General features: G+C 32.6%; 1 protein-coding gene and 1 long non-coding RNA gene across 5 annotated transcripts in view; one reads left to right on the forward strand and one right to left on the reverse strand.

Moving 5' to 3' along the window:
* Nrx-1 (neurexin 1) overlaps nucleotides 1-22,503 on the forward strand; it is a 222,501-nt gene that overhangs the window by 40,006 nt on the left and 159,992 nt on the right. The gene's annotated exons all lie outside the window — the stretch shown is intronic.
* LOC145977320 (uncharacterized) lies at nucleotides 730-6,823 on the reverse strand. The gene is made up of 4 exons (XR_014440473.1): nucleotides 6,741-6,823; nucleotides 6,403-6,636; nucleotides 2,042-2,336; nucleotides 730-1,429 (listed from the first exon to the last, which is right to left on the reverse strand). It is a non-coding gene; the product is annotated as an uncharacterized LOC145977320 (long non-coding RNA).

A 22,503-nucleotide genomic window follows, 5' to 3' on the forward strand; every position in this document is an offset into this window, starting at 1 on the left:
TAAGTTGTACCTGCAATTCGCAGTAAGACTGTATCCGCAAGTGCTCGAATCTAGCAAATTTCCTACTGCTGCTCGATTTTCGAAAATAATTCGCTTTAATTGTCGTCGTGATTGCAATTAATTGTTTTAATTGTCATTTAAAACGTTGTATTGTACAGTTAAAGAAGTTCTAATTATTTCAATTATTCAATTTACTGAAATAAAATCTATAACAACATTTATATATAAAACGCAAAATATAAAAAGATAAATGTTGACATATGCACGTATGCTGGACAGTATTTAAGCATTTAAAAAAAATATTATAATTATATTATATAAATATATTTATGAATATGTTATATAAATATATTCCTGTTTGATATGTAATTTTTAATATCGAACAGTAGTGATGACAGAATTAAGTTATATAATATTTGAGTTATTAAAATTTTAAGTAGAGCGTTACATCTTAAGTTATAAAATTGTTCGAGGCCGATGTTCGGAGCAGGATCGTTACATTCAACCGCAGAAGCGCGGGGAATAACCGATCCTGCAGGATTCTCGGGATAACCGCCGGCTCTCCGACTATGCCGATTAGTTTCGTGTTGACATAGCCGACCGCATCGATCGTTAAGTCCTAACGACCGTTCCTGATTACGATTTCTTTGCGATGTAAATGCTGCAGCTCCAACGAGCGTGCTCTATTTTAATTAACAACTCTCAGGTTATTGGAAAAAGAGGCGACTATTTTATAAGAATATAAATTTTGTTTATTACAATTACTATTTTTTTAAGAGGAAAAGAATTTATACATATATAACAATATATGTATAATAACTTATTGCATGATATTATACATGCTATGAAAAACACATTTAAATTCCCCGGGCCATTAAGAGCCATTTGTAATATTTAGCCATTAATAATTTTTTAATAATTTTTATAAATAGAAGAGAAAACTTAAATGTCAAAATAACGTCATCTAGCTACTTTTAATATTGCTCCGTGATGACGTGTGAGCGCCTGCTGAATAATAAATCCATTCTTCGCGTTTCACGCCGACGACATTCAGCGGTCCGCGTCGAATTTCGCTGTTCATCGATTCTCCCTTTTCCGGATCGAAGGGCGGAGATTGTGGATAGGCGTGTATGATGTAGTCGAGCGGCTTTGATGCGCGGTGAGTGTGAACGCAGCGATTAACCCCGTATCACCCCCTCTTATCAAGCGCGCCCCTATCCATTGCAACTTCCGGCCCGTCTCTTTCGCGCAGCGAGAGCGACGAATTTCGACGATCGACCGAGCGCTTTACTCAAAATTTCTTTCTGTCTCTGCGTTTTCTCTTTATATATTTCCATTTCGATCACACTTCTCTCTATTCTTCTTTTATTCTTCCTGCCCGGATATATATATGCATATAACGGAATTGTGGAATCCTCTTCTCTCAAAGCTTTTAACAAAGGATACGTTCAAAATATCGGTAAAAAACGCCAAATTCCCCACTTTGTACAGATTTATATGAATAAAAAATGTTTTTTGAAAGATTATATTATATTTTATAAGATTCTTTTAAATAAGTTAAAATTTGGCGCTGTAATCATACTAATTGAATATCATATTCATTCATATTGATTTAAATTCAATATAATATAGTATATAATAACATGGTGTAATATAATATATATATAATTAATATAATATATAAATATCAAAATATAATATAATATCAAAATTGGTCGAAATTACATAAAAATTAAACAAATAACTTTAATAATTGAAATAATTAAAAAATTAAAAAATAATTTAAAAAAATTTAAAAATTGATAAATTATAACATCAGTGAGTAATTATTAAATTGCAAATAACAGCACTAAAAACAATTATAATAGCAATAATTAGGTCATAATAAAAAAACCGCTAACGGAAATGAGTAATAATAATAATAGAGGGCAATGACGAATACTGAGAAGGAACGTAATAATCAAGGTAAAATACAATAGAAGCCGATAAAGTGTTTCCACGAATAAAGTAGTCGATAGCATTCTCTTTATCTGACCTTTACCTTTACCGCATATCCACTACCACCAACAATCACCTTCAACCACCTTCACATCCGTACATGCAACTTTTCGCCTCCGCTATTTCCTCTTTCCTGTCTTTCTTTGTCTCCGCGTTCCAGGTAGAAGGGTAAAGACTGTGGTTTGTTTTGGCCACATCATGAATTCAGGTTACAATCTGAGAATCGACCTATATTTGGCGGTAACCTTTAAGCTGATGCGGTGCACAGTGCCTCGGCGAAGTTTATAAATTTATATTTTAGAAATATCCAAGGGAAAAGAAAAAAGAATCCGTATAATCTGAAATTAAAAATAAAATAAAAAGAATAAAAAGAAAGAGAGAGAGAGATCATCATATATAAAATAAATTATGTGAATTGTAAAATTTTATTCCGTTAAAACGATAATTAATATAGCGATATTTCATCATATCAGATTTAGCATAGATAAAAATACATGTGTCAAGTTAATCAGGTTATTATTATACATCAATAAGCAATTTCTAGACAATTAGAGAAGTTTGCAAGGTTTAATCCATAAAATCTCTCTCTTAGGTATCTGCTTTTATGTTCGAACGAACGCGAGCGCGCAAAAATACCTACGCTTTATCGTTTTTCTGCCTAAATGTGGACCTCGCTGCACGCGAGGCGAAATGTTAAAGTACGCGGATGCATTTTCTAGCGATAGTCAGAGAACCGCGATTAATGCTTCGCGGAAGGGAAGAGAGGTAGCTTGTAAAGAAAAGTAGAACACAGTACGTGTAATCCGAACTTCAAATAGGTAAAGGCCGTTTTTAACAGCTATTTTTTAGCGTTCTAGGAATGTAACGTAGAAATCACTTGCGAGAACAATTCACGAGAGAATTTTCCAACGTTTCGTCCGCCCACACATCCGTCATTGTGTATCGATACAAAAGAGTAAGCTATACCTAACATTCGTAAAAACGAGATTAATTCGTACGAACGAGATTAATAAGTAATTTCGCCAAATAATTTGCAAAAAACGAGCAACATCATCGCGCAAATGATGCAATGAGGGCAACTTGACTGGCATGTGTGTACTCGAAACGTAATACGTAAACGCGCGTATGCACTTAGATAATATTATTACACGCATTTACATAATGCGTCGAGACGTGACCCGTGTATGTTTAGTATAATGTTGTATACCTGTCCCGCACGCGTTCTCGTGCTTCAGTGATGGACGGATTAAATCGCCACGCGATAATTCGCGTGCGAACGAGCTCAGCACGCGGACAATGCGACAGCGGAAACATTAACGAACATATTAATCGTATAAATATGTGTAGCTACATTTCCCAATTAAAACTTTTCAACCGAAACATTATTCTTGTTTGTAACAGAAAGTCCTTTCCATTCTTCATTCTAGATTAGCTTCTGCATTAAGTTTTGTAATAATTCAGAATCATTAAGTACAAACATCTCTATTTGTACGAAAGAGAAACATCTTTACTTTACAAAATTTGATTTAAAGTCAGATCAACCTAGGTCCCTAATTTTTGTGCGAGACACGAATACCTGAGGATTAAGATGAAAAAATTTGTTAAATGAGACAATGTTGTGCGAGAAGCATAAATGCATAATTCCGCGTTCAATTCGGCATCTGCAACGGATCGCAAACCTTTCGACATTTCGCGAGGGAAACGAGGAGTGCTGCGGTAGTTTGGGGAAAAAGGGCAGCTACGGCAGAAAAATTGAATGCCGCTCCACCGGAAAATGTTTTGCCGCGGCAACGCTATTTCCGCGCAGCGGCAAAGATAAGCAAGAAACATTGTTAAGAAGAAGCGTAGTTTCTGATTTCGTGACGCATCCCTTCCAGAAACACCGGAATAGAACTGTTTCCAGGCTCTTGTATATTTTTTCCTTTTTCTCTTTTTTTTCCACCTTGCCTCTTACATAACGCGAAGCTACAGTTTCAACGGAATGAGGAGACAAGGACGAGGATGAGGAGCTGGGGAATGAGTTGAAAATAGTTTGCGTTATCGATCCAAGTGCATTCGACGGTGGATCTTAATGTAATTATATTTGAGTAAATGAAAAATTCACGGAGAACACAGTGAGGTAACAACAGCTGATCGAATTGATAATATATGAATAAATGTTCTTCGTAGATTGGCAGACTCTTTATCAATGCAAGCGATTCACGGAAATTTAATAATACATTTGATGCACATGTACATATATTTAGATTCATCGAAACCGCTTAATTCATTTGAATCTAATCAATTCAAGCAAAAGTTAACTCAGCAAAAGTTGAAGGTATGTAAGTGTTTCTGTTCTTGCTTACAGTATACAGACCGTAAACCGGCTGACGTTTATTCATTGAAGAATATAATTACGTTCAGCGGAGAGATTATAGCATGCAAGCGCGAAGGGCGAAGTAATACATTAAAAATATATCGAGGTAAAATGTCAAGCGTTACACGATATTTTTTATATAATAGCGCTTCCTTTATTATACATATATATATATGTATACATACATATGTATATGATATACCTCGTTTGACTATTTATATTTCGTACGAACAGTACGACAAGAAAGTAATTTGTGCTATTTTTATTGATCAAAAAAGTAATCTTTGCATAATCATGTAATACTTTATATTTATTAATTTCTATTTATACTATATTATGCAAGATACTCTAAAATTATTAAATATCCGTTTTTAACTACGGTTTCCTTTTTTATCGATTGTAACTTTTTTCTTTTCAAAGAAGGAGAGGGAATATTTATCACATTTTTCAACATTTTATGCATTACTAAACTTTTAAATAGTGTTAATAGTATTAAAACAACAGTAAAATTCACTTAACAATTAACTGTATGATATAATTTTTCAATTATTTTACTCTTGAAACCTCATTTGTATTATCCATTATTAATATCTTAATTACTCGAAAATTATCCAATATTTTCATTCGGAAAAGATCGATTTTAAATTAACCAAATAATCTAATGAGAGTATGGAAGTACATTTGATGATTAGTATTTAAACCTGGAAATAAAATGCAAAGAGCTTAATGACAATGACTATTATTTGAAAATTAGTTTATATTAGTTAAAATTAGTTTCATATTTTCACAATGTATACATTTACACTTCAGCGATTTCACGCTTTATTGTGTTATTGCTAGTTATTGTAGTTGACGCCACAAAACGGCGCCGACTTTATATGATGACATAGTAAAAATTTAATTGCTCCTTTACACGCTATCTGGATATATGTTATAAAGTACAAATTTACTGTGAAGGAGTTTGTCAAAATAAATTTTTATTGTTTATCCAGATATTCTTTATTACTCCACTCATTTATTTTCTATTTTTTCGATGTTTTTCATTTCCGTATTTTTGAAAAAATTTATTAATTTATTTAATTATATTTATAGTTATATACAATTTATAACAGATATTGAAAGAATATTATTTAAAGTGTATTATTAGCAACTTACTTAAAACTTTATTCTATATGTGATAACCTGTTAAAATAATTAATTATTATGAAGATAATCGTGTTGTAAGTACTAGTAATCCTTTATATTGGCAAAACACAAATTGTCGCTCAATTCAAATAAATCTATTTATCATAGTGTCGTAACGTAACTGTGTCAACGTCGTGAAATAATGAGATTATTAGACGTGCAGATTTGTTCAATAAGAACTCGCTTACGAGAAAATAATGATTTTCTCGTCCTTCATCGAGGTGGATCATTATCTTCATCGAAAAGACTTGTTTTATTTGTACGAGGGACGCTGCGATCGATGTAACGAGCAGTTTGTTAAAGGTCAATGGTAAAGATAAAGATATACATTTAGATAATAATGTTTGATATCTCTCTAAAACAATTGATTAACCGTGAAATTCGCGATATTAGTTTATGAATTACAAATAGTCGCATAAAATGTCCTATGCATACATAAACCGGCGAATTTATTCGCGCCACGTCACAACGGGACGATTACCGATATAACCGGATTAATCCACGTTGCTCTTTATACTATTTATTACCGTGTATTGTGTCGGATTTGTCAGAGGAACAAACAAAAATGTAGCATTCCGTTATCCCGAACGAATTGCCGATAATATCAGGTATATTGATGATTTTAATATTAGTATTTTGTCTCTCTGAATTGCCTCATATTATAAAATCCAGCTTGATATATGTATAATAAAAATATTGTATTTTTCTTTCTCATCATATTTTGATTTTATATTATTCTGAATTTGTCTTGATTTTTAAAACGGAATTGGAAATTGTGGCAGAAAACTATTATTATATTGCGCATACTTCTGTATGATATATTTATATCGTGCATCTTTATGTGACGATTTAATTACTGCTACCTGGATTCGATTAGTGAATGGCTTCCAATTCATTGGCCAATAGCAATTTCTCTTCGTCAGAGACGTGCAACGAGATATCGTTTCCTTCCGCCGCGCACCCGTAATGCCTTTTTCTACACTGACTGTTCGTGACTGGAAAACCGCGCGACCGGACTAAAAAACCTTGGTTGGGAACCTTTGACGTCAAGAAAATGTCCGCCCATGCCGTTTCCTCCTTACCGCGATGTCCTTCTTCTACGGCATGCGAACGAGGAATGCTTTATGCGACGAAGAATTTCATTTCTTACGTTCTATGTGTGTGTGTGTGTGCAGTATGTTATAGATTTTTTATGTCTTACGTGACTGGAATTAAAGTGTACGATAGCGCTCATGCTTCTATTCGAATCGGCAGCTCGCCTTTACGCGTTCAGAAACGGACTAATCGTCTTTTCTCTCTTCCGCGCGTGTGTCAAAGCTTGTTCAAGCTTTAATTTATCTCGCGTGAAACTCATCAACGAGATAATTGAATGTAATCCGTCTTTTTTTTTTCGATTTACGAGGCAGCAATTAGCGGATGGAACGCAGAGCGGAGTCTCTTATAAAAATCTTTTGCCTTTTTCCTTTAAGAAACTTAGACAGGAGAATTTATTGTAATTACGAGGCATTCTAGTCCAAACGTTTTTTGCGCGTAGAAAAATCTCTCGCCGCTACACAAGATCGTTGAGGCACTTTCGTGTGCGCGGTCGATGACTGGGAGTTAACAAGAATGTAATTCTAAAGTGTTGGCAATGTGCTTCGGCTGACCATTGTTGAATCCGTAGTACATTCATCACGGGAATTACTCGAGGCGAGGTCTCCACTCTACGGACGATTTTTCAAAGGAGACATTGGACATTTCTACGTACTCACCTCTCTGCCGGTATCCATATGTCGGACTACAACTAACGACGACGACGACCACCACCGCGACCGACATTCCGGAATAGTCTCTGGGACAAAGCTTGATGGCCTGGAAATCTTTTTTCAAATAACTGCGAAGGTATTCGTTGTCAAAAGACACCTTACGAAATTGAGCGTACCGATCAATCTAGATGATTTATTAAGTACAATATATATCGTCTATAATATATCGTCGAGGTTGCAATACACGTACCACACGTAGCGCAATTAAGCTAAAAGTTTCATCGCATTGAAAACATAACCATATATAATAATTGAAAATTTAATTCTCTACGATGCATGTTTTTCAAGTTAATCGAGTTGAAGATTCAACGGCGCGGAATTAAATTTCATATGTTTGATTAAAGCGAGAAGCGTAATATCGGGATTAATCGGCATGTTTTTGCTTTGAAAGCCTATATATTTATGTTAAATAAAAAAATAAGTTTGTTTATACGTCATGAAATAGTGTACAAAATTTAATTCTTGTTTGTAAATTGATAGAATTCGCTTTTTTATTTTAACTTATTTTAATACTTACAATTAATGTACTATTATAATAAATAATATAAGATGATATCTTCTCGATAATAATAGAATTTAACAATAATTTTCGACAAGATTAATTTTTTGTCTTATAAAATCTTTAAAATCTTTAATTTCATGATATTTAAATGATACATTATGATGCATATATCATGATTGCATATTTCATGATTTGGATTTTTATTTTTCATTGATTTAATAGTCGCATTCAATGTCTTTTATTAAAAATCGATACATTATATTTCGATTTCTATTGGATAAGAGGATACGATATATCTTTCGCGCACATATCCATGCCAAGGTGCGGTAGTACGTCTGCAATGTCGATGCTGGCCTGTGATACTGACCTCAATTAATCTTTGAGTTTGACAGATCGTGTTATACGGCATTATCGGGGAAATCGTAGGAGTGCAAAAAGCGCATGTATCATGAAAAGAAGGATTGGTCTATGATATTTGCATCGATTTGCTAGCGGCGATGGAAGAGATATCTTCTTTATCAGATACTTGAAATTTTGCAAATAATTGCTTTCATTATTTTAGGAAAGATTCAGTCGTGTTGTTTTGGAATTTATAATTACGGTTCCGGTACAATTGTACAGCTGATCTTTTACTTTGAAATGATTTTGGAATAATTATAATTTTTATTCTGTCGCATGAAAAATATACAAGCTTTACCAAGCCGCGGCGCGTCGAATTATATTTGGTAGATTTGGAAATAATGATGCACACAAAATTCTACGTTGCATTTTTAAAAACTTCTCGACGATAACCATGATACATGTAGTCTCTCCTCGGTACTTCGCGAGTACCCTACAATACATCAAACTTCGTTAACGGTCGGTTATTAAAGTTCGTGTTCCACTTTTGCTGCATTTAGCTACCCGCTGGTTATTGTTTCCTCGAAATCGCGATATGGATTCAATTTGTCAATCGCTACAACGGACTTTTTTTCTTAGTTGTTGTTGCAAAGCTTCTAAAGATAGCGCCTTATTCGTATCTTTGAATTTGACAACTTAAGAAAATGTAATTAACATATAGTATTTTTTAATGTTACTAAATAATCTTTCATATGTTTTCTAGAAGCCATAGAACTCTTTCAATTTTTCATATGATTGTGATTGTTTCGGTTTACAGGTTCAAATTCCTTTTTACTTGTTAATTTTCAAAAGCACTTCTCATCTCTCTTCGTCAGACGAGTCTCTACACATAGGTCACAGCAAGTCCAACGGTTCTATAAATTCGGAGTTTCGGTCTTTAGAAATAGTTGTGTGAGAGGACTTGAGTATGAGTAGCAGCGAAGTAGTTTCTGCTTCCGGCAGTTACTCGGACTTTGAATAACCATTATTGAATACGACACTCCATTATTGATACCAACAAGGTATTTAGAAAGCCCAGAGATAACTTAATGTAAAATAATGATAAAGTTTATATTTTACATTTCTTTTTTTTAAGTTACTTTACAAATGTAGTTTAAATTTTTAACTTTAACTTATTATATTCCATCATTATGACGTAGCTACTCCGATTTCTGTTTTTAAGAATTGCAAAAGATTTATCTAACATCTTGAAAAAATAAGGGACATCACATATTTTATATATCAAAACATTAAAAGAATACGCTATGACATTTATGACGATTAGAAATAAATTACTCATATATCATGAGTGTATGCTATGTTGACACTTATTAAATAGAGGAAGTTCTAAACATCACTTTAGCTGTCCATTAAATACACAGCTTGTCATTAAATACACATACATGTCTAACTTTTAAAGAGAATTACATAATAATCAAATGCTCCTCGTGACCTTTTGGTAACCTATAACCTTTCGGTGATCGAATATTCGGCTCGAAATTCCGAGATCACATCTCATCTCGATAGCTCGAAATTAATTGGCTGTGCCCCGATAGGTTTTTTATTTTTTCTTCGCCCAAATGCATCGGTGATATAAATTAATCCGAATTGTAATCTGTCGATTGTCTTTTCGCGTCCACATGTTTTCGATTTAGCAAGAATTACATTTTTAAGAAATAATGCAACTGTATTTACACTGTATTAAATACACACATATTATCCAAAAACTGCACAAAGATTTCTTTTTAAATAATTTTTTAATTTTAATTCTACCAAAATAAAAAAATCAAATATCAATATTATTTTGTGTTTATTAATTACGTTTTCTTTAATGTCAAAATTCTATTAAATTATAATTCGTATACTTGTTATCTGAAAAATAACATTTTGTTTATTACTTGTATTTTTGAAATGCAAGTTGTCAAAATCTTTTTTCTCTAATTGGTCGCAGTTCAATAACTATATTTACGTCTCGATATTTTTATTCGAGAGAAATTATTTCATTTTTTATTAAAAAATATCACTACATGCATTAAATGCCCTTGTTATCGTACTAGAAAAGGATCAATATCCACTTTGCTTGTATTGTAATCATAAATTTCTATTTATTGCGTAAATAAGAATTAAAAGCTATATTTAAATATAAAATTGAAATTACTACATCAAATTTAATTGAAAATAAGGATATTTCTTTATAATGTTATAAAAAATATTAGAAATGATTCGCTAGATTCATCAGTTGTACAAATTTTACATCGTTATTTATTTCAATATATTTAATTTTAATTATACATATCTAAATGACAATATTGTTTGTTGATATTTTTGCATCGTTTGCAATTTAAAATATTATATTTTGTTTTTAGATTTCATTAATACATAAAACAAAAAATAATTAAAAATTAATTGTGATAGTATTTATCATCTAAAAACATGTAAAAAACAGCGCATGTATCAATAACACGTGTAAACAGATACAGACTTATATAACGAATGACTTATATAACTGTTTGTTAAAAAACTGTATTGTTAGGCATTTAAATAGTCAATGTAATCGATAAAGTCGATTTCTAATGCGAAAGACAAATCTTCGTGACAAAAGAATTTAATAAAGTTAGCTAGAAAAAAAATAATTGGTAGAAAACAGCTCTCTTGTTTTGTACGAATAAGAGGTATAAAGTCGCAGTCGCGTAAAAAGATCGAGAATCATGGATGTTCTATTGTTGGGATTTTGTAGAATAGCGCGCTTTGCAACTAATGTCAAAAGGGGAGATAGGTGTAAGGATTTCTAAAGATATAAAGGTGAGAAAGCGATATTACTGGCCGTTGCGCAGAAATGCTTGTAATAGCATCGATTTCTTTCTCTCCCTTCTCCTTTTTCCTTTCTCAAAATACAAACAGGAAAGTGGACGGAAGATAAAAGACGATGCGTGGGTGGATAACAGATTCGAGAATGAGGGAAAGCGTCGGATGCGCGTGGTCGTTGCACCTTTAATTTCAGCATGAGCAGTGTGTTTTTCATACCAGTATTTTCAATGTATTTATTTAAAAAAAAAATTATAAAGAAATGTCAAATAAGAAGTCGATATATATTTTAACGTATGGTATTAATATTTTTTATCTATCACATCATTATATCTAACATTATTCAGCCTTGTCGTATATCATAGGATTGAATTAAAAAGTTCAAAGAAAAGTAAGACATGCTATGTTGTATACGTATAATAGATCGTATGTATATTTTGTTGGCATTTTTTATCCTGAGAAAACATCTATCGTAGAAGCGAAGAAATCTCATTTGCTTATCAATTCTTGAATACGAAAGTAGATAAGTCTCAGAAATGTAAAATGTAAAATGTACAAAATATTCCATTCTGCTTTGCATTATATATGTATATATATTGTAACTCGACATTTAATCTACATAAAAGGCATTTTTTTGGACATTGATGCAGTATTTTAATCCTTAATCGGAGAGACCTGAAAAAGACTCTTTTCAACGAGAGAAATATATTTTACAATTAATTGAGCCACGCTCTAGTACTCTGTGTATTTGTATTGAATAAATTTAATTTTTCTGCTCTCTCTTAAAATATTTCCGTTGTAATTTTTATTTTAAATTTTACTGACAAGTATGATTAGCAATTAATAATTGCGAAATACGACTGGATTATTGTAAATAATAAATAACTAATCGTACAATTTCATGATATAAAAATTTATCCATAAACAATTTCATCAATCACATGACGTTAATTAATTTCTTTTCTAATATTTTTATGTCTATCAACGTATTCGAATGTTATGTTAGGATGCAGCAAATTGTCAAGGAAAAAGACGCGGCAACGTCGCGGTAGTGACTGCAGGGGTGGCCGAGACGCAGTAGGGGGTGCTGCGAAGTGTAGGGGCCGCCGATCAATATGGCGGCAGGGGAGGGTGTGGCAGAGGAAGAAGGGGAAGTTTCGGAAGATAGAGTGGAACGGGCACCAGGTACGCGCAATTCTGTCGCGTTTCGGTGACCTTGAGTCTCCGTCTCTCTCCGGGAAAAGCTCTTTCTCTAGCTATGTGTTCGTACATTCGTCCATGACCATTAATCGGATGCTTTTTTAAACACGCAAGGGATTTCAGATTTGTTAGAGAGAACGGGTCGCAATCGTTTCTTTTCATCGATGATTCTTTAATTGATTATTTTGCACGAGGGAAAGCTTAGTATTTCGATGCAGCGCTATAATAGCCCCCGTGTCTACTAACTTCGGCAGTTAGAAACTTCCGGTGCAGTCATGCTGCGGGAATTTCTGAGTAGCGACCATATAGAATATCCTAAAAGTAGCATGAACGGGAAATATTAATACCGTAATACGTTGGTCTCGCGTCCCATTATTGTGACGATATATTGTTATTCATACCGCATCGATTTTATTTATCAGGCGCTATGTACAATTAGCATTATGAAATAATTAAGATATTTGTTCTTTTTTATGATTTTGTTCGGTTTCATTTTATAATTATATAAATCTCTATCCCTCTGTTAATAATATATATTGTGATAATACTTCGTTAGTAATATTAATTTTAATTTTTTGATAAGTCTCTTTTTCCCTTTTTAAATAATTTTTCAGATGTTTCCGTGAGATATTACAATCGTATCTCTTAAAGTGTGTTGTTTATTTCGCAAGCTAGGCTTTAACGCGCCAGAATAAAGCAGGAGAGACGGTATTGTATGTTTACGTTACGCTGCAGTAGCGTATGCTTTGAAAAAATAATTTTGCCACGAGACTATCGTAACTCGCGATAAAGCGGAACAGAATGAACTGTATGCCGGAAGTAGAAATGGCGTCGATGTATGCTCTATGCAATGATATTGAATTCCCTTCTTCTCATCAAGTCTTATCTTTATCTCTGAAGCCAGGCTCCGTCCTTGAGGGCGCTTCCATCTTCTCGAAGTGTTAAAAATAGTCTAAAAGTTTCAAGTTTTTCTCACGTCCTTTTTTTCACGATATATAAAATAATATTAAATATATATATTATTTAATATATTTTTTATTTTTCTTACATAATATTTTTTTATTACATTAGACACACTTCATAGCTTTTAGATTTGGAGACTTAAAGGAGATTGTATATTTAAGGAATGATATTTTTCTCTATATAAAATATGAATGTTGGTAAATTTTTTTAAATTTTCTGTATCTTTAGTCAGTTGTCATTTTCTACTTGAAGTATTTTGTCGCAGTTTTTAATTTTTAAAATTTATGTTTTTCCACTTCTTCGTTATTCTCCATATTTGCAAATTTTTCATTTGCAAGCTTGTTATATTCCGTCTTATTCGCGATATGCGCTTCGTTATTTTGTTTCAAGAAACAAAGCAAATATACGGAAAATATTTGTTTCTCGCAAATTCAGATATGGAAATTTATAACTTTCTACCGTCGCAAATGCAATCCTGGCGCTAGATAGGAAAGGAGATTTTGGTTGCGGAAATTTCACCAAAATTCGGAGACCACACTGCCAAGTAGTACGAGTCAATATTTTGTCGGGTCGTCGTACCTCGTTTGTCGAAGTTATCGATTGGCTCGTCTTCTTTTGCCGTTAGCACTTTGCTGACATGCAGGCTCAACGACGTTCTCTCCCTTTTTCAGGGGAAACGACGTATCTTCACCCTACGGGTTTACAGTCGCCGATCGTCCGTGAATATTCTTCTCGTTCTCGAGAACGAGAGTCCTTTCGAGCTACGAAAATTGGAGGAGTCATATATTATCGGCGTAAACAAGCATCCTTCTTATTATGTCACTTTGTGACATATAAGCGTCGTTATGTTTCGTGCGTTATATAAATTTATATTTATTTTCTTTTATAAAATAATGAAAAAATATAATGTAACGATAACTTTATAAACGAAGTAGGAAAAGGGAGAGAAAGAAATTATATGTTTAACGAGTAATAAAAACAAGAATAATTTACAAAAAAGGATTTGAAGACACATATTGGCAAAATGTACAGTTAACATAAATCTGTCAATCAATGTTTATAGAAATAAAGTGATATAAAAATGAGTATTTATTTTAAATCAGATTTTCAGTTTTCTGTCAAACATATTCTATATGTCTATCTTCCGTGTCAGTCAATAAATCTGAAGTTGCAATGAAAATATGTGCGTTTTTTATGAATTGAGTGATTTTATATAATTTTAAATTTATTAAAATTCTTTAGAATATCAAAGATGAGGTATAAAATGTCGATAAAATTAAACTCTGAAAATATAAAAAGATAAAATGAAGATGAACGAAATAATCTATATAGTCAAGGTTTATTGAACAACGTGAGAATCCTATATTGCCGCGTATAATTCATTGATTATCATTTTCGACGTTATCTGATCGAACAGAGTACGCATAGAATAAACGAACGAGCGGATCATAATTCGTGGCCTTAGCCCTCCAATTAGGAGGTGTACGCGTGGCTAGATTACAGAGATGTGAGCACGATTTCAATTAGTGAAAACTTATCGATTGGAAGGATATTTCCCTGTCGAAACGCGGAAAATAAATCTGTTAATTAAACTAACGAACGCCAAAATTCCAAGCTCGTGAAGAAGAGATGACGAAGGTCAGATTGTCGAATTAATAAAGCCATTAATCCGATGAAACTCCCGATCGTACCGGGCATTTCGCTCGATTTAATAAATATGTATATATAAATTAAACAATGATTAACATTTTTAAATGGATTACAAACAAGTAATGATCCTTATCTTCAAGAAAGAGATCGATTTCGCTTTTTCGCGTGCATCTATGTAATCCCATTTTATAAAAAGAAGGAAAGAAATAAGATTAGCCGCTTTTAAACGTCGTAGTAATTGCATTCGCTAGCTCTAGATGAGACAATCTGTATAGTCATGTTTCACGTAAAATGTTGATGGCAATTTGCCGAGCGAATGTATGCTACAGCTTAAAGGGTTAGACTTAGAAATTGCCAGTCGACGGTATGAGATTGCACGAAGAGATGAAAAGATGATATTGAACGTGAAGCTGCTTGTCCGCGAGCTTACGCCTTACGGGGGTCAGAAAGGAAGCTCTCGTGACCGAAAAGAATTGCCGTTTCCACGGGCAAACGAGCTGCCATCATTTCCACGAGGTAGAATCTTGCATAGGGCGCGCCTAGACGGAAGAAGGGCAGGTGGAGGAAAGATGGAGAACCTCGGCGAAAGGCTGGAAGCTTTGCGATCGTGTTTGCTCGGACTTCTCGCGCATATTTCATATCCAGACTACGCGTCCTTTATCCTTTTTACCTTTTCTTTCATGTTTTCGTGTCTTGCGCAGCGTTCACCGTACATAGAGCTTTTCTCTCGTTGTCTCATTCGTTTATTTTGTCGACTCCGTAAAGCAATTTTATCAGGAATTTATGACAACGTATGACAACGTTACGCGCTATTTATTATTAATTTTTTACAAATAAGTTTCTATTGTTATATTCATCATACACGTGATTATAGAAATAAACAGATACCTACATATATATTGCCGTTTTAATTTAATAATGAAATGTTAAATAACAAAATTCGAAGATTTATGTATTATTTTTTTCACAAAAATGTATATTTTCCTTAAAATAATTATATTATTATTTCCATTTAGTATTAATGCGCGTTTACTAATTTTACTATTGTTAATATATTTACTTAATATTATAAACAGTATCACAATTTTTCATCAATTTTATAAATAATATCACGAGTGTATATCTATTGTACTGAACTTATTAAAGGTATTTCAGTATTAGGGCGGTGATATATACGATCTTTCGAGCTTAATGTAATTGATATTGACCACAATTTTCCTGAATAATGTGCACAATTTAGTCTACAGTATTAAATAGTGGTCTATCGAATTATATCAGTTAGGATACTATCCAATTAAACGATATAACCGGCCGGATGTAACCAAATGTATTTCAATTAGAATTGTCGAGATAAACATGTAAAAACATTTTATATTTTTTTACTATATTTTTACTTATAATTTTTTAATCAAAACTGCAAGTTTTCGATAATTAAAAATTAATAAGAATTTTCGATAATTGAAAATTAATAAGAAATAAATTTGCGCGCTATCATTTCCAGGGCTGCAAATTTCCAGCAGCAATAGATTTTACGATTATTAACTTCCTGATGACCGCGCGCAACACGCGTTTGAATTATATCATTGTTGCTGCAGTCGATTTTGCATTTCTGGTATGCAACGTCGACATTATGCAACACAGCTGTACATACGATTTCGGCTGAGACATTAGAGTAATTCGCGCGCTGCGGTTTGTGGACAACGAGGTGTGCTCATGACGCTAATTATAACGAATGCCTTCGAGTGGACCGTGCTAACACTGCGTCGCGAGGTGCGCGCCGAATATTGTTTAGAAATGGTGCCAAGTCATATGTTTTAACGCGGCATATAGTCCACTAAATGCAAATTTTATATTATGCATTCGGAGAGAACAATTGAGCATACTGAGAGGAAAATCTTAATATTTATTAATTAATAGATTTTCATGCGCAAATATTAGTCATATTTTTAGGAAAATCAAATTCCTTAAATAAATAAATTTATTCTCTCATATTAGTGTATTATTTCCAAAAAGTATGTGTATAATTTTTAAATTGAGAAATCTGTGTACATAAAAAATAATATGTAGATGTAATATGTAGATAAAAAAAGAGTAGATATATTTAATGATGATGAATTAATATTTTGTTACCCTTATAAATGATATATTAATAACTTGATTAAGAAAAACTTTATTCTTGTTAAATTTATTATTAATTATTATGAATAGTTTTTCAATTTTATTTGACAAATATGCAAATCTCTACAATTTAATAAAATTAACAAATCAATAATAAATACAGTATAAATATAAAATATAATTAAGAATTATAAAGATTAAAAAACACATTTTGAATTCATGAAAATGATTTTTCGAGCAAGCTTATAGTTACCAAAATAACAGGGAAGCACATATATAACGGCGAGTGATCCCCACAAATCAAAGATGAATCATAGAAAGCAATCGTTGGTGCTAGTTTGGGATGCTCTGTTTAAATGTATGAGACTATCTGCCACTGACAGGCCGAAGTGTTGCGTCGCAACATGTCTTGTTGTTTTGTAAACGATGAGATGCTATAGCATCCATTAAACCTAACCGCTGTGAGGCATTTAACTTGCGAAAAGCTACAAAGAGAGTAAAATGCAGTCTGCACATATATTTCTCTTCCTTATTCTCTTTCTAATATTGTTAACATAGGTATAAATATTTTAAAACGGATATCAAAACAGCATAATTTTAATCGTACTTTATGCTTATATTATCGTCATCTTGTAAAAATATAATCTCTTGGAATAAATAAATAAATTCGTTTGTACATTACGCAATGAGAATATGCGACGAATATGCTAGAAATTTGATTTATTGGACGTATAATCCATCAATCTGTCTCTCTCTAAAAGACTTAAGACCATCCCTCTGATTATGTTTTTACTCTGAAGTCGGCTTCTTTCAACCCGGAAATTACTTTTATCCCGCCCTCTTCCTGCTTCACCCTTCACGAACTCACCCGCTCCCTGTCGGTCCTTTCTCCTTCTTTTTGTCCGTTTTATCGCAGATTTCCCGGAAGGTAATACCGTTTTATGCCCCTTACGACCCTCATTGAACGACTATCCGGCTACAGATAATCGAGTACTTCGACTGCCAAGCAAATAAGCCGTGAGAAGGGAAACTCGAATCTTTGAAGGTATGTTAGTCACTACAGTGTTGTATCCAGATTTGCTTATATTAAAGCATTCAAAGCGTATTTGCTTGTGTGTTTGCACGCTATGCGAGTCGATAAGCTAACATTGAGATATGATCAGATTTTGCTATAGAAGCAATTATAATATTAATTGAAAACGTATAAAATTGTTTTATTTTAGATTTAAAAAGTAAAAATGTGTAAGATTCCCATACCCAATAATTTCATTTAGAAAATTTGGAATTTATAGATAATTATAAGCTTTAAAAATTAAAATAGTTTCAAAACTTTATACATTCCAAGATACTGAACATGTAAAATCTTTTATCCCCAAGTCTTTCTTACTAATTTTTACTTGAATCGTTTGTAAATAGAAGTATCTTGCAATTATATATTAAAAATACATAAACGACATAATAATATCATATGTTCATTCCTTTTTTCTTCTATCATCATTCTTCTTAATATCATATATTCAACTGTCTTATTAATTTCTTTCTATTGCATAACGTGTCATTAATTTTGAATAGTCGTGATAATGATCAATATCAAATCAAAAGTATTTTTATATATCACGCAGCAAGTTTCTTATTTTTTTTATCATTGTTATTATTGACGTTTCTTATTTTTTATTATCATTGTCATTATTGACGTTCTACAACAACGGATTTATATACCTATTTGGTTTCATATAATCGAGAATATTGCAAAAAAAATTGAATTAAGGCGGATCGTGTTCGGAATAGTTCTCATTACATCGCGAGAATATTATTATATTCTCTCCTCTCGTTTTTGCTTCAATTGCATCGACACTTTTCGCGCTTCGATTTTTACGCACGTCGCGCCTCGATTTCAAAAGTAAACGCGCGCATCTCCACGTTCCTCCCTTCACAATCTTCTTTTATTCGCCAGAAGGCGGGAATCGCGGGGATATATGTATGTATTCCGTCTGACTTCTCGTGTGTACCGACGGTCTTCCAATATTCCCGCAATATCACGATGCCGCGAATTGTTGCCCCGCTTCCTTATTTTCTTCATGCAAATGCGTACATGCGGGATCATCGTGTACGCATTCGACGCGATTTTACGGAACATCACGTCGCTGATCTACGAATGACAGGCAAAGTTGACAGCCTCATAATATCGTTCGTTTCTTTTTTCTTTTTTTGTTTTTTCTTGTAAAAAAAGAAAGAAACATATTTTATTAAAAATATTATATTACTACATTTTTGTTATTGCTCAATATATACATACATATATGTCATGAACTTGTTGATTGCACATGTAAAATGAAAATTATACTGCTGATAGTATTGTAATATTTACAATCCAATATCGTTACAAATCTGCTTAGAAGAAAATCGTGTACATCATCAATGTACAGGAAAGATTATTGTCAGGTGAAAAGTTTTTATCACGTTCTCTTGGAAGAGAGTCGTATTTAAGCAAACTAGCAACTACAGTGAAAAGTGTATCCAAAGAATATATTGTCTAAATTATGATCTATTTATTATGGCTTTTGTCTCTTTTGTGTTCCTCTTTGATGGATAAATTTGATAAATTTATAGCACAATTGTAACATATTTACATACAATTTTATTTGATCACTATTTCTCATATATTGCACATCCAATATTATATATCGATTATATCGCGTATAATTTTGTTTCGGATATTGAATATCATTACTATTAATATCAACATATTAATATTATGTATTGCGTAAATATTATATGTGATGAAATATTACACGTAGATTTATGAAGCATTTATCTAAATCCTCTTTGAACTCATTCGAATCTTGATATGTGTAAACACTTTATATTTTATTATAAAAAAGATTGTATTAATTAGTAAGAATATCAATATTTTTTAAAATTTCAATGATAATTACTACACCAAAATAAAGTAACGTAATACAATGGTGGTAATGGTTAATTAAAATTAGATATAAAATATCAGTATATAAAAGAGAAAATAATAATAAAAATAAAATAACAATAGAATATACAAATAATTCCCATTATATTTTTATAAAAACGCGAATTATTTATTATATTTATTTAACAAAGTTAAATCTGGTAAGGAAATATTGTTCCATTTCGTTCTAATACGAGGGAGAGAATACAATTCACCCTACATAAGAAGATCACTGCTACTTTGAAAATAAGCTCCGACAGGGAGTCTTTTAGAATTTCGTTGGCTTTAAAATGAGAGTATCGGACTTGTTTACCGTATATATATACATGAGAGAAAGAGAAGAAAGAAAGAGAGAGAAAAAGAGAGAGAAAGAGAGAGAGAAGACATAAGAATAAACTCAATAAATGCTGGAAGCACGTAACGGATCTGTTGTGCGCACGAATGTTGTTATGGCGTCTGAATCTTCATTACTTCCGATCTCAGGCACGTTTCCACGATTCCTTGTAAGACCAGACCGGCGGAGCCGGAAGAAACAACAAGCCCGACGTCGCAAATGGACAAATCCACGGGATTGTCGTATATATACAAAGAGCGACGCAGCCACCTTATGAGTCTCTTTAAAAGCGCTATTATTTACTATTTCTTTATGCGACGTAGAGATTGCACGCGGGGAGTTCGTGCGAGCATCGCTTTGAAAAATGATTAAAAGCTCCTGGAGCTTGCACAAAGACATTCGAATATCATGATATTTGTTGTGACAAGAATAAATAGTGACTAAGGAGTTTCGAGATACATATATAAAGTGACAACCACATAAAAGTTTTAGAAGTTAATCTTAAATGGCCACATTTATCAGCTTCAAAATATCCCGCATATCAATATTTTCCCTCTCTTTCTAGCTGAAATTCAATAATTTTTGTCGATTGCTTTTATCGAAAAATTCAAACAACGATAATCCATACAATTCTGATTTCTCGGTATAAATGACTTCGCATGTTTATTTCGATCGATTAATTTTGCCGACACAGCGACCAAGGCTGTGCTACGAACGCGGATGGATATATTAAATTTGACGGGAACCACATATGTCTCCGTTGCAATTCGTTTCGCGCCACGCTGAAGATGTCGTATTTCCGCCAGCAGCTTCATAACCGCATCCTCCTTCCTCTTCCTCCTCGCCGCCCATCTTCCGTTCGTTTCCAGCTCCAGCTATTCCCGCGTAATCGAGTCACTGTCAATTATATTGCCATTTAATTAGGCCAATTTCTCGAGCGGGAAATTTCGGCCGGGCGGGACGCAAATTTTCGATCTCCCGCCAGACGATCCGTAGGACAGCCACCAGCGTAAGATAAACGAGCGACGAGAAGCAGCCCACCTAAGCAGCAGGATCCTGTCTGCGGATCGCGATAACGACCCCATCCTCGTTACTCGTCGCTCCTTATTATCCCTAGCGCAGCCATATGTCACTGTCGGATCAATTTCTATACGTGCTCGTCGCGCATACGCGAGATGTTCCGTACAGAAAGAGCGAGAGCGAGGGAGGGAGGGAGAGAGAGAGAGAGAAAGAAGGTCTGAATAATTTCTCGCACATTTATTTCTTGACACGGTCGAACGTGAAAAATGTTAAATGTTGCAAATTTAATTTTGTGCATGCTCAAAATTGCATTTCCATCGCGTTACATGACGCAAGAGTTGAATGATGAGTGAACATAGTGAGCTCTGCAAAAATGAGTTCGTCGACTACCGTCAATTTGGCGAAAATATGTATACGAGTGATATTATTAGAGAATTAAATTTTTCCGAGCAATTTAGACTTTCGTGCATTAATTTTGCAATTACTTCAAGAATGCTCTTAATTTAATATTTCTCGTGACCTAGCAGTTTGAATGTAAAAAAAGAAAAAAAAAAGAAAAAATATTGGTCGAAAATTACAGGAAAAATTATATCTTGAAAATATCTCTATAAATGGGAAGGGAACAGGAGAAATTATATCTCTAATAAATAATATATATATGTGCTTAAAAATTGTAGAGAGAATACTCGTATGCACAAAATCTCATTTAACATTATTATCAAGTTTTATAAACATGATAAAATAATAGTTATACATATATATATATATATATATATATATATATATATATATATATATATATATATATACACACACACGTTATATGTTTTAATGCTGATAATATAAATAAAATATAATAATAAATAAATTACAAATAAAAGAATAACATATATTCTATATAATATTTTAAGTAATATTTTTAAGTAATATTTCTTAAGTATTATTTTAAATAATAATTTTTACCTAATATTTTTTTATATAATATTTTATTTTATATCAAATAGATATTAAGAAAGAGCTTGAAATAAAAAAATTGCATGTATAATATTCTTATTAAATCGAAACTTGTATTAAATATATATTACTGCAGGAGAGTATAACGTAAACCGTTATTTTTAATAAATTCTTAATATATTTTTATTATAAATATAAATATATTTTTCCTTCATATATTTATTTTATAAATTCAGATTTCAGATAAATATAATTTTATTGAAATTAAATAAA

Source organism: Camponotus vicinus, unplaced genomic scaffold (genome assembly GCF_025532165.1).
Source record: "Camponotus vicinus isolate PSW18456_S1 unplaced genomic scaffold, iyCamVici1.0 SCAF_9, whole genome shotgun sequence".
In the NCBI taxonomy this organism is placed as follows: domain Eukaryota; kingdom Metazoa; phylum Arthropoda; class Insecta; order Hymenoptera; family Formicidae; genus Camponotus; species Camponotus vicinus.